Source organism: Corythoichthys intestinalis, chromosome 5 (genome assembly GCF_030265065.1).
Source record: "Corythoichthys intestinalis isolate RoL2023-P3 chromosome 5, ASM3026506v1, whole genome shotgun sequence".
Taxonomy (NCBI): Eukaryota; Metazoa; Chordata; class Actinopteri; order Syngnathiformes; family Syngnathidae; genus Corythoichthys; species Corythoichthys intestinalis.
In genome coordinates, this window is record NC_080399.1 from 14,332,914 (window position 1) to 14,348,486 (window position 15,573).

The window sequence follows — 15,573 nt, forward strand, 5'->3', positions numbered from 1 at the left end:
CCAATAAAGCTTTTGAAAACTGTTCATAAGAAAAAAAAATGATTCATTGAGGCATTTCATTTGGAAAATACATGTTAAAATCTTTGTCATTGGGATCGCTTTTCTCTTTAGCACAGGACTTCTTTTTTCTTCTTTCTTTCAGAAAGAAAGCTGACCAATACGCGGGGTCTGAAAGGCAAATTGTTGTTGGATCATTATCTTTAAATACCCGCTACTTTTTGAGCAGAATTCTAGCTTTGTATAGGCTACTGTTCCTATTGTTGAAAGCACAAAAGTGTGTAATAAACAACTAGCACATTTATATTATGCATTTTGTTTTCTTACTGTACCGAAAATGAACCGAACCGTACATCAAAACAGAGGTACGTAGCGAACCGAGATTTTTGTGTACCGTTACACCCCTAATAAACATGTATTATACGTCATTGTACTGTCCTCGCCAAGTTCAACCTAAGTCCGAGCTAGACAGCGAGCTAAGCTTCGAAATGACTATGTCAGACGTCTGTGTGGTTTGCTGACTTTATTCTGCTGGTTAGGGTTCAACACTTGCAGAATGAAACTAAAATTAAAATGAAACTAAGGGAGTTTAATCTTTAATAACAGCAAATCGAATTTTCTTTCATAATTAGCTGCTCATACAGCAATAACAATCCACACAAACAATTAACATCTAACATCATCAAAACAATCACATAAACTCACCCCAATTAAAACACACAATAAACAGTACAAAAGGTGGTATATACAGCTGTTTTCTCTGTTGATGCTTCACAAGCAACACATGTAAGTGAGGGCTTCCAGCTGTAATCTTTGCCCTCTCTTTCACTCGGCTGTGCGACCCGCTTCTTCATGCGTGCGCTCTTCCTGGTGTGTGCACAAGCGCTCTTCTTTGTGTGCGCAAATACGTACTTCTTTGTATGTATATGCACTCTTGCGAGCGGAAGTACTAAGTACAAATGAAAAAAAAAAAACATCACATGTAGCAATTACACTTTAGAAGATGTAACAGGAGGGTTAATAAGTGTACCCTTCAAATTTGGAAACAGAGTGTGGAAGAAAATATGTTGTTGAGATAGACAGTTCTGGATTTTTTTTAATTGCAATTATTGCCTCAAAATAAGTAGCCTGTCATTTTTGGCAGGCTCAGTCTTACCATTAAAGTGCTATAATATCATGTTAACTAATGTGTTTTTTTCTGCCATGTGATGTGCATCATTTCCTAAACACCTCCTATTTGGTTCCAGTGAGTGTAGGCCATTCAGCAGTGCTCGCCAGAGTTACATTAGCATTACCAGTTAAGCCCTAGATTTGGAGCAGGGTTGCAGAAACGGGAATATTAATTCTCACAGAGCACGTTGAGCTCCGAGAGCCTTGTATCGCACCCAAACTGTGAAAGCCCATCCTTTCTAATTTTTTTTTAAAACTCTCCACAAGAGGATTTGATTGTAATTCGACACTGCGGATCCTTGTCTCCTGCGTTGGCAAGTGCTGGCACGTGCTAATACATGTAAAGCCTATATTCCCATTTCCATATACCGTGTGGATGCTGATGCAAGGTAAAACTTAAATAGAGCTGCCGCATTCTCTTGCAAATCCACCAGAGCTCAATTTTAATAGTGACTTGATGAGTTGTTCTATTCTGCATTAAAACCTCATGTTCTGCCAATGAAGGTGTGCCAACTTTTGTGGACAGAAGTCTTATTTTTGTCCAGAGGATATGTGAATTGCCTGAAAGGGTTTGGCAGAAATCCAATTTGCTCGTTTCACTGACATAATGTTATGTTTACGGTTAAATTTAGCAAAAATTGTAGTGCCCTAACATAAGGGAAAGTGTGCCACAAGCTTCAGGAAAGTTTTGGTCTATCATCTCTCAGTGTGAATCCACTCAGAAATCACTCATGTCATGGAAAACATGTAAGCTAAGCTTTGGACATTTCCTCTGATGTTATAATCTTGTATTTCCTTACACGATTACTTACCTTCTAAAAAAAAATAGCACATTGTTCATTATAAAGTTCATTATTTTCTGTAATGCCCTGATAAACATTAAACTTTCATAAATTTTAGATTCAATACAAGTAGTTCAAGCCTTTTAATGTTTTAATATTGATGATTTTGGCAAAAAAGTCAAGAAAAACCAAAAATCCCTATCTCAAAAAATTTGCATATCATGAAAAGGTATTCTAAAGAAGCTACTAACCTAATCATCTGAATCAACGAATTAAGTCACAACCGCTGCGAAAGATTCCTGAGGCTTTTAAAAACTCCCAGTCTGGTTCATTACTCAAAACCGCAATCATGGGCAAGACTGCCGACCTGACTGCTGTCCAGAAGGCCATCAGTTGCCACGTTTACATGGAGCCAAATATTCCAATTACAATCGGAATATTTGTTCAAACCGAATAAATGTGTTCCATATAAACACCTCATTCGGAATGAACAGGCCCAAACCGAATGGAATTTCATTTCGATTCACAGGGGTGGAATATTCCTTTTCCCAAACCAATCAGAAGTAAAATTATATCATGTAAACAGGGAAGCGGAATGGTGTCTGGTTGCGTTCTTTCTGCACATGCTCCGTACTGACGTGGTGACGTCACTTTGTGACGTAAGTAACGTCACTTGCAACATGGCTTCCAAGCACAGCGCACCTAATTGGAGTCCGGCGGAAAGATTGTATTTAATTCAAACTTTAAAAGAATTGAATATAATTGCTCGTTTAGACGGGCGTAAAACGAGGAACAGTGAACTATTCAAAACAGTTCACGAGAGGTTACACGAAGCCGGAATAGACCGGAGCGTTGACCAGATTAGAAACCGGTGGAAAACCGGCTACTACAAGGCAAAAGAGCAAAACAGCAGAAGCGGATACGACCCCACAAACACAACAAGTGGGTTAAAGTTAAAACAGCAGCACTCCGACGATCGATCTCCATGTTTTGCAACGTGACGCTTTGTTTTGATTAATCTGCGCATGTCAGACGGCAGTTGTCAAACGTCCTTTCAGAATAAAGGCAGTCACATGTATATGCTGGATCGGAATAGATGAAGTGACATGTAAACAGCTGATCTGAAATTTCCATTCGGAATGATTTGAATCGGTATGAATAAAAGTCAGCATGTAAACGTGGCTATTGACACCCTCAAGCAAGAGGCTAAGACACAGAAAGAAATTTCTGAGCGAATAGGCTGTTCCCAGAGTGCTGTATCAAGTCTGTGGGAAGGAAAAAGTGTGGCAGGGAACGCTGCACAACCAGAAGAGGTGACCGCACCGTGAGAAAGGTTGTGGAGAAGGACCGATTCCAGACCTTGGGGGACCTGCAGAAACCTGGAAAAGGGCTACAGGTGCTGCATTCCCCAGGTCAAGCCACTTTTGAACCTGAAACAGCGGCATGAGCACCTGACCTGGGCTACAGAGAAGCAGCACTGGACTGTTGCTCAGTGGTCCAAAGTACTTTTTTCAGATGAAAGCAAATTTTGCATGTCATTCGGAAATCAAGGTGCCAGAGTTTGGAGGAAGACTGGGGAGAAGGAAATGCCAAAATGCCTGAAGTCCAGTGTCAAGTACCCACAGTCAGTGATGGTCTGGGGTCCCATTTCAGCTGCTGGTGTTGGTCTACTGTGTTTTATCAAGTGCAGGGTCAATGTAGCTAGCTATCAGGAGATTTTGGAGCACTTCATGCTTCCATCTGCTAAAAAGCTTTATGGAGATGAAGATTTCATTTTTCAGCATGACCTGGCACCTGCTCACAGTGCCAAAACCACTGGTAAATGGTTTACTGACCATGGCATTACTGTGCTCAATTGGCCTGCCAACTCTCCTGACCTGAACCCCATAGAGCAGGGTTCACTAAATCCGGACCTCAGAGCCACTTTTCCTGTCGTGTTTTCCATGTCTCCTTCCTCCAACACACCTGAATCAAATTATCGGGATCATTATCAGGCTTCTGGAGAGGTTGCTGATGACATAGTCATTTGATGCAGGTGTATTAGGGGAGAGACGTAGAAAACACGACAGGATAGATGGCATCGAGGTCCAGATTTGGTGAACACTACCATAGAGAATCTGTGGGATACTGTGAAGAGGAAGTTGAGAGACACCAAACCCAACACTGTGGATGAGCTTAAGGCCGCTATCGAAGCATCCTGGGCCTCCATCACACCTCAGCAGTGCCACAGGCTGACTGCCTCCATGCCACACTGCATTGAAGCAGTCATTTCTGCAAAAGGATTCCCGACCAAGTATCGAGTGCAGAGCTGGTATAATTAATTGAAGATGGACTTTTTTTGTATTAAAAAACACTTTTTTGTATTGGTCGGATGAAATATGCAAATTTTTTTTGATAGGGATTTTTGTTTTTTCTTGACTTTTTTTGCCAAAATCATCAATATTAAAACAATAAAAGGCTGGAACTACTTCAGTTGTCTGTAATGAATCTAAAATATATGAAAGTCTAATGTTTATCAGTAAATTACAGAAAATAATGAACTTTATCACAATTTCCTAATTTTTTAAGAAGGACTAGTATAGTCTGATTTAAAATGTGTTTGCGGGTCTGGAAAGCTTGTCAAAAGCACAATAATACGGTGGCCGAGAAGTGTCAGGCGAAATCCAAATACTTGCAAGTCCAAACACTTTGCAAAAAGAAAAAAAGCACAAATGCAAACTGCCACAACACTAACACTAGAGGTGGGAATCTTGGGGCACCTCATGATTCGATTACGATTCAGAGGCTACAAATCGATCCCACCCTCCTGAGCTATTAGCTGCTTTTAATGTTTCGTACATTAGTTACAAAAATAGTACAAAAATCCTTTCAGGCTTAAATAAACTTCTATTGCAGTATCAAGTTAACAGTTCCAAACAGTAAATAAAATACTCAAGTCCCCAGTCAGTATCAGCAGCTTTAAACTACTACTATTAATTTAATGTTGTGAATCAACAGTTAACGTTGTTAAAATTGCTCCCGTTATTCCATAATTTCCCTTCTGTGTACTTTTGACATGTAAAAGTTTTAAAACTGTTTCATCATTTAAAGATAGATTAAGTCAAGATTTTGATCATTTACAAGTATTTTAGATAAAAAGGTTTTTTTTTTTTTTTTGTTTGTTTTTTTTTCCAAACCTGTCCTGTTCAGCTGTTTGACACAGAGAATGGAAGTCTAAGTGCCCGGATAGTCTGAACAGTTTTAATGTTTCACATTGAGAGTCTGACATACTCCCATTGTGATCATTCAAAATACCTTTTTATTATGACAAAACAGCGAACAGGAAGGGATTATGGGGGGACAGAAGAAAAGAAATACAAAAGAAGAAAGAAAAGAAACACATACACAAACAAAACAAGAAATACATTGAACAACTAGAGTAGTTACTAATATGCTGGTGCTATCGTCAGCGAGATGTATTTCCGGTTTACACCATGTGGGGGCCTATTGGCCAGTGAAAGAGAGGGATGGGGGTGTCTTTAAGCCTATAAGCCAAGTGATTGAAAGGGGTAGAGTGTACACAAATCAGTTCTGTGATCTAGAACCCAGTAATCGTGTGAATCTCTTATGAGTGTAAGCCCGTTGGCGACCAACCCTACGCCACCGCATCGCCAATCCCGGCACCGGGACCCCCAACCCGAGCATGCCCTACCACATCCAGCAGCACGCAAGCCCCACCGGGCGCGTGACAGCCACACAGACGGGCGGAGAAGTTTTTATTTTAGATAAAAAGTTGTTTGGGTTTGATCGGAAGGTTCGCTACAAGAGCCTTCTAGAGAAGTCTACTGCTTTAAGATGGCAGCTGTTTATTAACGCCGTTGAGTCTGTCATTTCGCATCTAGTTCTATATACATGTGGTATCTACCATAGCATTATGTGGGCATAGTTTGTGGCAACTGGGTGTTGTTTGTAGCGGCTGTCGGTGTTTTTTGATCTAGAAGCATAAATTGTGGTGGATGTTTAATCTCGGTCCGTTCCTCATTGCGTCCCGAAGACCGCATTGAATGCGTTTTAGTTCCGCTTTACTGAGCATATTTTAAGTAATCGGAATATGGATGTTTGTGAATCATTCTAGAATCTTCAGCGACCAAATCGCAAATAATCTAAGAATCGGAAATCTCACACACCTTTACACAAAACGATTTCCAGTTGCCAAAGCAGGATTATAAATTGGTAAAAGCACGAATCCTAATTTGCCACAACACAAGTGCAAATGGCTCACAGCACAAATGCAAAAGAAAATGTGAGTGGCCAAGATTTTTAGCAAACAATGCAGAATAGGGCTCCACCGAAAAATCTGTGAAAAGCTGAATTTACCCATAGCAAGTTGTGACTCTGCAGGGGAATGGGAAAACACAATATATGTGTAGAAAGCATACACTCAAAGTGACCTGTTTTCCCAGTCCCTCTTGTCCTGCCTTGCTATCAACTCCATGGGGTGTAACTCCGGCAGGCCTCAAAATGACACAATCTAAATCTCAGCACATCAGTCATGAGGAAAGGGGCAGCGCTCACCAACACAGCACAATTAGTAAAGCGCTGTAGCCATTTTTTCCCTTTTTTTGTCCTTGTGACATCTCCTCACCCTGCCAGCCGACTTTGCAGCAGTTCAAAGGTCAACTCTGTGAAAATGTGCACAATCTCCCGGGAGGTGGTGATGTCGGCTATTTAGGAAATATCCCAAGCTTGCCTTGTCTGAGTAAGAAAACTCTCGACTGCGTTTACCTGAAGAGATACAAGGCGTCTTCTGTAAGATGTCCTCCCACGGTGTCCCACACTCACACTGGCTTTGTTTACATTTTTATTTCATCATTTTGATTTTGCTCGACGCCCCTTCCCCAATGAAAAGGGCTTTGTAAACTTTGTTTAGTTCAAAATAAATACGTATGTCTCGCTTGCCTGTCATACTGTGTACAAACATATTTGCTCCACAAACAGATAGGATTATGAAAGCTTATTTTTTTCCTTTCTACAAAACTAGAGTGTATCACAAAAGTTAGTACACCCCTCGCATTTCTGCAGATATTTAAGTATATCTTTTCATGGGACAACACTCACAAAACACTTTGACACAATGAAAACGAGTCTGTGCGCAGCTTATGTAATAAAGTTAATTCATTTTCCCCTCAAAATAACTCAAAATAAAGCCATTGATATCCAAGCCCCTGGCAACAAAAGTGAGTACACCGCATGGGAACTACGTACATAACTAAATGTCCAAATTGAGTACTGCTTGTCATTTTCCCTCCAAAATGTCACGTGACTTGTTACAGGAGTGCTGTCAGCATTGCTGCAGAGATTGAAGAGGTGGGGGGTCAGCCTGTTATTGCTCAGATCATACGCCGCACTCTACATCAAATTGGTGTGCATGGCTGTCACCCCAGGAGGAAGCCTCTTCTGAAGAAACACAAGAAAGCCCGCAAACAGTTTGCTGAGGACATGTCAACAAAGCACATGGATTACTGGAACCATGTCCTATGGTCTGATGAGATGAAGATTAATTTGTTTGGTTCCGATGATCTCAAGCATGTGTGGTGGCGACCAGGTGAGGAGTACAAAGATAAGTGTGTCATGCCTACAGTCAAGCATGGTGGTGGGAATGACCGCCCCCCCCCCCCCCCCCCCCACCTCTTCTATCTCTGCAGCAATTCTGACAGCACTCCTGTAACGAGTCACATGACATTTTGGAGGGAAAATGACAAGCAGTACTCAATTTGGACATTTAGGGATGTACGTTTTTTCATAAGTGTGTACTCACTTTTGTTGCCAGGGGTTTAGATATTAATGGCTATATTTTGAGGTATTTTGAGGGGAAAATAAATTATCTCTATTATATAAGCTGCACACAGACTACTTTTCATTATGTCAAAGTGTCATTTTGTCAATGTTGTCCCATTAAAAGACATACTTAAATATCTGCAGAAATCCAAGGGGTGTACTCACTTTTGTGATACACTGTATCCATAAAGCATCAAACCTGCCATTAATGGCAGCCAAGTTTAAAAAAGAAGAAAATAGATAAATATATAAAACAGTAAAAGCATCGGTCTTCTGTATATTTTGTTAAAATGATGAATGTGCCTTCTCACATGCAAGACAGCATGGCACATATTGTACAACACAAACAAGCTTGTCTGAGCCTCCATTAGGGCGACCAGATGATTACAGATGAGCGTTTGGAGAGCTTGTGACAGGCGTGTGCACTAACCGTCAATGTCACGTGTTTGCTTGTGTTGCCTGTGCATCTGTAAACAACCATAACTAAAACTTAGGACGACTTGTAACCCTCATCAGTAAAGTTGGAAGAATTTGCTTCATGTTAAACTCAAAATTGCCAATGCATCCACCGTTGGCCAAAATAGGCTGTCCAAGATTTCTATTTCATTACAATTGCTCAAAGGAATGTCTTTCATTTTTTCCCCTCTATTTCTTACATTTTGTCCGCAGTGGATTCTTGAATTGTACCCTCCGGCTTCAAAGTCCTTACAGATGAACCACCCCATGCATCAATGCACAAATAAGACAGACGGAAACAATCCCACATGCCTGCACCTACTGGGATATTCTCATTGAACAGGCCTGACCAGAGGGGAGGTGAAGTCCAACCCTAAGGCTACTGTATGTTCACACATAGGCTGGTTGTTATTTATTCTGCACGAAAGACAGAGAACCTTAAAGAAAAAGGAGAATAAAAACCAACTCTTAAACTATTACGTGAATAGAAATGATTATACTTTTTTTTTTTTTTTAAAGTAAAGTTGGAAGAGCCTTCCCATCTACTATTACCTTTAAATTGTCACTTTAAACCACTGGTGTCCAAATTTTTTTCTCCTTGGGCCATTTTCAGAAAAGTCAAAGGATGCAAGTTTCAACTTGAAATCTTTCCACTTTCATTTGGTAAACAGAGGATTGCAATCGGGTAAAATATATTTGTATATATTAGAGAAGTACCGATCCGATATTTGGATCGGATCGGACGCCGATATGGGCAAAAAAATGCGCGTCGGTATCGGATCGGCCGACACGGAAAAATTCCGATCCAGACTTCCGATCCAGTTTTTTTAAAGTCCATTCCGGGTTTTACAGCGCACCAACTTACATAATCCATTCCAGTTTTTGCTTCGGTTTCCCTAAAATCCGGTCCGTATTTTACGGCACACCTTCAACACACGACATTACCGTCTCCCAATTTACCGAGAGACTTTATCGGTAAAAATGTCAGCTGTGTGAGATCATTTCACCTTAAAGGACGACAAAGACGAAGAGGCAGAGTGCAACATATGCCACAATAAAGTCAAGCGTGGTGGTAAAGCTGTAAGAAGTTTTTATACAACCAACCTAATCAAGCATTTAGCAAAATACCACCACAAACAATATAAGGCGTATGTTGAGAAAACCGAAGACAAAAAGAAAGGTCCTACGCAACTAACACTGGCAGAAACTTTTGCTATGCATGACAAACTGGCACCGGACAGTCCCAAAGCCCAGGGAGTAATAAGAGTCATTAACGAAGAATTCATTCTGGATGACGAGCCATTATCTCTGGTGTGTAAAGACGCACCATCCAACACTTAGAACAAAGGTACAACATGCCCAGCCGTCATTACATCCTTGAGTGATTCAGCCGTGGAAGATTCGAGAACGATTCACAAACATCCAAATTACGATTATTGAAATATGTCAAGTATAGCGGAACTAATACTCCGCGCGGTCTTCGGGACGCAATGAGAAACGGACCGCATTGCGTCCTGAGAGTAAACATCATTCTTCTCATAGACGCGTGTAATACCAATGCTCAACTCACGGCTTTAGCTCAACTCATGCCGCTGGATAAAAAACACAAGAATACCTGACTGCTGCTGACAGCCGCTACAAACTACGTCAACATTGTTTTACTGTAAATAATAGATATCATATGTATATAGAACTAGATGCAAGATGACAGACTCGACGGCGTTAGCAACATGGAAGTATGGAAAACTAAACGGCCGCCATCTTAAAGCAGGAGACTTCCCTAGTAGGCTATTGTGAACCTTCCAAACGAACCTAATTAACTTTTTATCTAAAATACTCCTAAATCAGCAAAATCTTGACTTGAATCTATCTTCAAAACAGTTTTAAAACTTTCACATGTCGAAAGTAGACAGAAGGGAAATTATGGAATAAGGGGAACAATTTTAACAACTTTAACAGTTGATTCGCAAAATTAAATGAATTGAATGTAGTTTAAAGCTGCTGATACAGAATTGGGACTTGAGTATATTATTTACTGTTTTAAAATGTTAACTTGATACTGAAAAAGTCGTTTATTGAAACCTGAGAGGCTTTTTATACAATTATTGTAACTAGTGCACGAAACATTGAAAGCATCTAATAGCTTGGGGGGGGTTGTGGGATTTTCCACTGAGGCTGTTTGTGTGTTTTGCTGCTTTAAGACAGTTTACAATATTATTTGCACGTTTTACTGACTGACTATGCCATTCCTGTTTGTTATTTATAATGTTTTGTGTTTGTCATTGAATAAACAGGTCAGTTTCTTGTTACTAACCGTTGTGTGTTATTCAAACTCACCTAATTCAGCTGGCTAGTTGTTATCAAGAGTACTAAAACTCTTTTCAACATGAGTCTGACAACTAAGTAAGGAGGCTAAATAACTTTAAACTTTAACACATGCTCAGATAGGCCGGTATCGGGCATCCCTAGTATATATATATATATATATATATATATATATATATATATATATATATATATATATATATATATATATATATATATATATATATATATATAATGTTAGGGCTGTCAAACGATTAAAATTTTTAATCGAGTTAATTACAGCTTAAAAATGAATTAATCGTAATTAATCGCAATTCAAACCATCTAAAAAATATGCCATATTTTTCTGTAAATTATATATATATTCTGCAAAATAATTTGTTGGAATAGAAAGATAAGACACAAGATGGATATATACATTCAACATACGTTACATAAGGACTGTAGTGGGCATTTCACTCTACTGTCATTTAAATCTGTCTATGCTGTCCTCACTCCGAAGCGTCTACTTTTTCCAAAGCTAGACAGCTAGTGAACGACGCCTTAACAATCAGAATTCTTCCTTTTTCATCTGATTTATTAATAAAATGGCCTCAAACCACTGTCCTCTTTAGACCGTAGTGAAACTACAAAAAAAAGTACACAAGCATTGCATTAGCAACAACGTTAGCTTAGCACGCTATAGAGGTTCACTAAACATAAACAAAAAGCGTCTCATACAAAAAATATAACATTTCGCTTACTAACATAATATGTACATTCTTTACAACAACCATACTTACGGACAAATCTTGTCCAAGGATCATATAAGCACAACATTACAACGTAGGCGTCAGCCTGAGATGTCGTGCAGCCATATTGAACTGGCAAGAAAGCAATAAACCATGTCACAAAGCGACCACAAGAGTTTGCTGTTAGACAGCACAAAAAACCTTGCTGTAAAACTTACCAAAAGGCAGAATACTGTCTGAGCGGGACATGTGCGTTAATTGCGTCAAATATTTTAACGTGATTAATTTAAAAAAATAATTACCGCGCGTTAACGCGATAATTTTGACAGCCCTAATATACATATATATATATATGGTCAAAAGTATTGTCACCTCTGCAATTCTGTCAGATAATACTCAATTTCTCCCAGAAAATGATGATTGCAATTACAAATGCTTTTGTCGTAATATCTTTATTTATTTTGCTTGCAATGAAAGAGAATGAAAAAAAAAGAAATTATTATCATTTCACACAAAACTCCCAAAATGAGCCGGACAAAAGTATTGGCACCCCATGAAAATTCATGTGAGGCTTTTTTAATTTGTGTAATTTACAGCGCCTGTTACTTACCTGTGGCACCTAACAAATGGTGGCAATAACTAAATTACACTTGCAGCCAGTTAAAATGGATTGAAGTTGACCCAACCTCTGTCCTGTGTCCTTGTGTGTACCACACTGAGCGTGAAGAAAAGAAAGAAGACCAAAGAACTGTCTGAGGACTTTAGAAGCAAAATAGTGAGGAAGCATGGACAATATCATTTTTTTTTTTTCATTGCAAGCAAAATAAATGAAGATATTACTACCAAAGCATTTGTAATTGTAATCATTTTCTTGGAGAAATTGAGCATTATCTGACAGAATTTAGGGGTGCCAATACTTTTGGCTAGCAGTGTATAAGTATTAACTCATTGACTGGCATTGATGGCGCTAGACGTGCAATCCATTTGACTGGGACGGCGGGCCAACCAGTCAAATTTAATTGGATGTCCAGCGCTGTCAATGGCAGTGAAACATGATCACTTAATCTTAATTACTGTAATTTGATTTCTATAACTGACATTTCCAGTGAAAGAATTAAGGGCTACAAGCAATAAAATAATCCAGATGTATAGGGATACTGAGGAAAAAAAAAAAAATTATATATACAGGTAGTCCTTGGGTTATGACGTACCCGAGTTACGTGATTTCGACTTTACGACGCCGGAGTCTCGTCCGCATCTCTGTCTCCAGTCCTTTTTTTTAAAAAAAAAAAACAGTACCTAGTTCTTGCCATGTTAGGAACCCCTCCTCCCCGAGAGGGACCTGACGCCGTCCCGCAGTTCCTGACGGCATCAGGTCCCACTTCCTTGTTGTCATGCTGCTGCAATGTTTTCCGATTTGATGTTTTATTGTTTAATTACCCTCTTAGTGCGATGCAATGTTTTTTTGTTTTTTTTTTTCCTCAATTTTATTGTATAACTTTCCAGCCTTTAATATATCATTAACTTTATTTTTCATTGTTGTAAAGCACTTTGAGGTCCTATCGGATTTTTGTAAAGTGCTATATAAATAACTTGATTTTTTTTCTATACTGAAAAAAAAATATTTTCATTTAAAAACCTTTTCCTTTTTATCCTTTTCCGATCCTCTGAAAAATGGTGCAATTGACTCGATCTCCAATCTTGTGATCGGATCGTGTACATCCCTAAATACACTGCTAAAACAAAATTTGGCACACCAAAGAAAAAATGTCTAGTGACAGCAAAAACAATCAGGAAAATCACAGCCAAGAGTACTCTATTTATCACTTGAAATTGTTTTATTAATATATACAGTGTATCACAAAAGTGAGTACACCCCTTGGATTTCTGCAGATATTTAAGTATATCTTTTAATGGGACAACACTGACAAAATGACACTTTGACACAATGAAAAGTAGTCTGTATGCAGCTTATATAATTGAGTTAATTTATTTTCCCCTCAAAATAACTCAAAATATAGCCATTAATATCTAAACACCTGGCAACAAAAGTGAGTACACCCCATAGAAACTACGTACATTCCTAAATGTCCAAATTGAGTACTGCTTGCCATTTTCCCTCCAAAATGTCTTATGACTCATTACTGGAGTGCTGTCAGCATTGCTGCAGATATTGAAGAGGTGGAGGGTCAGCCTGTTGGTGCTCAGACCATACGCCGCACTCTACATCAAATTGGTGTGCATGGCTGTCACCCCAGGGGGAAGCCTCCTCTGAAGCCGGTACACAAGAAAGCGCGCCCGTCTCATCAGACCATAGGACATTGTTCCAGTAATCCATGTGCTCTGTTGACATGTGTTCGCAAACTGTTTGCGGGCTTCCTTGTGTACCGTCTTCAGAAGAGTCATCCTCCTGGGGTGACAGCCATGCACACCAATTTGATGTAGAGTGCGGCGTATGATCTGAGCAATAACAGGCTGACCCCGCACCTCTTCAATCTCTGCAGCAATGCTGACAGCACTCCTGTTACGAGTCACGTGACAGTACTCAATTTGGACATTTAGGGATGTATGTAGTTCCCATGCGGTGTACTCATATATAATAGGAAGCCTCTTCTGAAGACGGTACGCACGAAATCCCGCAAACAGTTTGCTGATGACATGTCAACAAAGCACATGGATTACTGGAACCATGTCCTATGGTCTGATGAGACGGGCGGGCTTTCTTGTGTACCGTCTTCAGAAGAGGCTTCCTATTATATATTATATTAATGGCTGTATCTTGAGTTATTTTGAGGGGAAAATAAATTCTATTACAAACTCTATTATATAAGCTGCACACAGACTACTTTTCGTTGTGTCAAAGTGTCATTTTGTCAGTGTTGTCCCATGAAAAGATATACTTAAATATTTGCAGAAATTCGAAGGGTGTACTCACTTTTGTGATACACTGTAGATTTACAAAAAAAAAAAAAAAAACTGTGGCAGTGGGACGCTGTTGGCCCGCGGACCGTAATTTGAAGACTCCGGTTTCAAACTAACACTTTCAATTACATGCAATAACAGATACTCTGTTTATGTAACTTATTCGCTGCTGTCAATTGGTAGTTGTTACAGTTGATTACAAACTTGAATTTAATGCATATACATTGAAAAAGGTACTTGTTCTAAATATGTACATATATGTTGCCTTTAAGTAGAAGCTTAATGCCAGGTTGATTTTTTTGATATACAGCACATTGAGTAAATGTTAATGTTTGCCGGAAGAAAGCCCCCCTTTGTTACCCAGCACGAGGTCCAGAGTAAATAGTGGAATTACTCCTTTGTACTTTGATTTCTTCATATAGATATATTTCCTTGCTGTGTCTGGCAGATTTACATAAACAACAGGGAAAAATAAAACATGCAAGCATGTGATTGCGTATTCTGCTGGGTCAGTTTTGCACAGAGCGTCTACTGAATAAACATGGTGAATTATAAATGCCATGCTTATATGGTCTGGTTTTAAACATTGAAAATACAGTTATTAGGTTGGGTTCATTTTTACGTCATAAAAAAGTGCATTTCTATATAGTCTTGTTGATGACTGTGTTATCAACTACGTGTAAAATGTTGTTAAAACAAAGAAAAGATCACATGCCATGACAGATTATTCTCCGCGCTGTTATTGGATGCTTAATTGGGTTTTGTTTTTCTTCTCATGCTGTATTTAAGAGCTGCTTTGACTGCTGCCTGACATGTTGATGCTCGCATGTACCAAGAGGCATCATGTGAGCCTGTGTGCCCACCCTACATCTTATCTGCAATATTCTACCTAGATTCGTGAATGCAATTAGTTTACAAAAATGCTTTATTTGGTGTTAAATAAATAAAGTTAAATAAACTTTGTCAAAACCATATGTGTCGCGGACCATATTGGAGTTATATGGATGAACCCTAACCCTAACATGATGTATTTTTTTCTTTATATATTGTCATTTTAGTTAAAAGGGGTCAACAATCTTTTTTTTTTTTTTTTTTTAATTAATTGAATCACTTTAAAAGGAAAAAAAAAACATTCTTTATTTTTTTCGAAATACATTTCACATGTAATTTTCAAACTTATATCAAAAGAATACAACAAAAACTAGAAATACAATAAAACAAAAGTGTATAGAGCAAGCAAATTGAGTCAAATATTCTCAAATGCTTGACAAAAAAACAACAAATCACTGTTAAAAAAGAAATATATACCGTAATTTCCTGAATATATGGCGCACCAGTGTATAACGCGCACCCCAAATTTACTTGTAAAATGT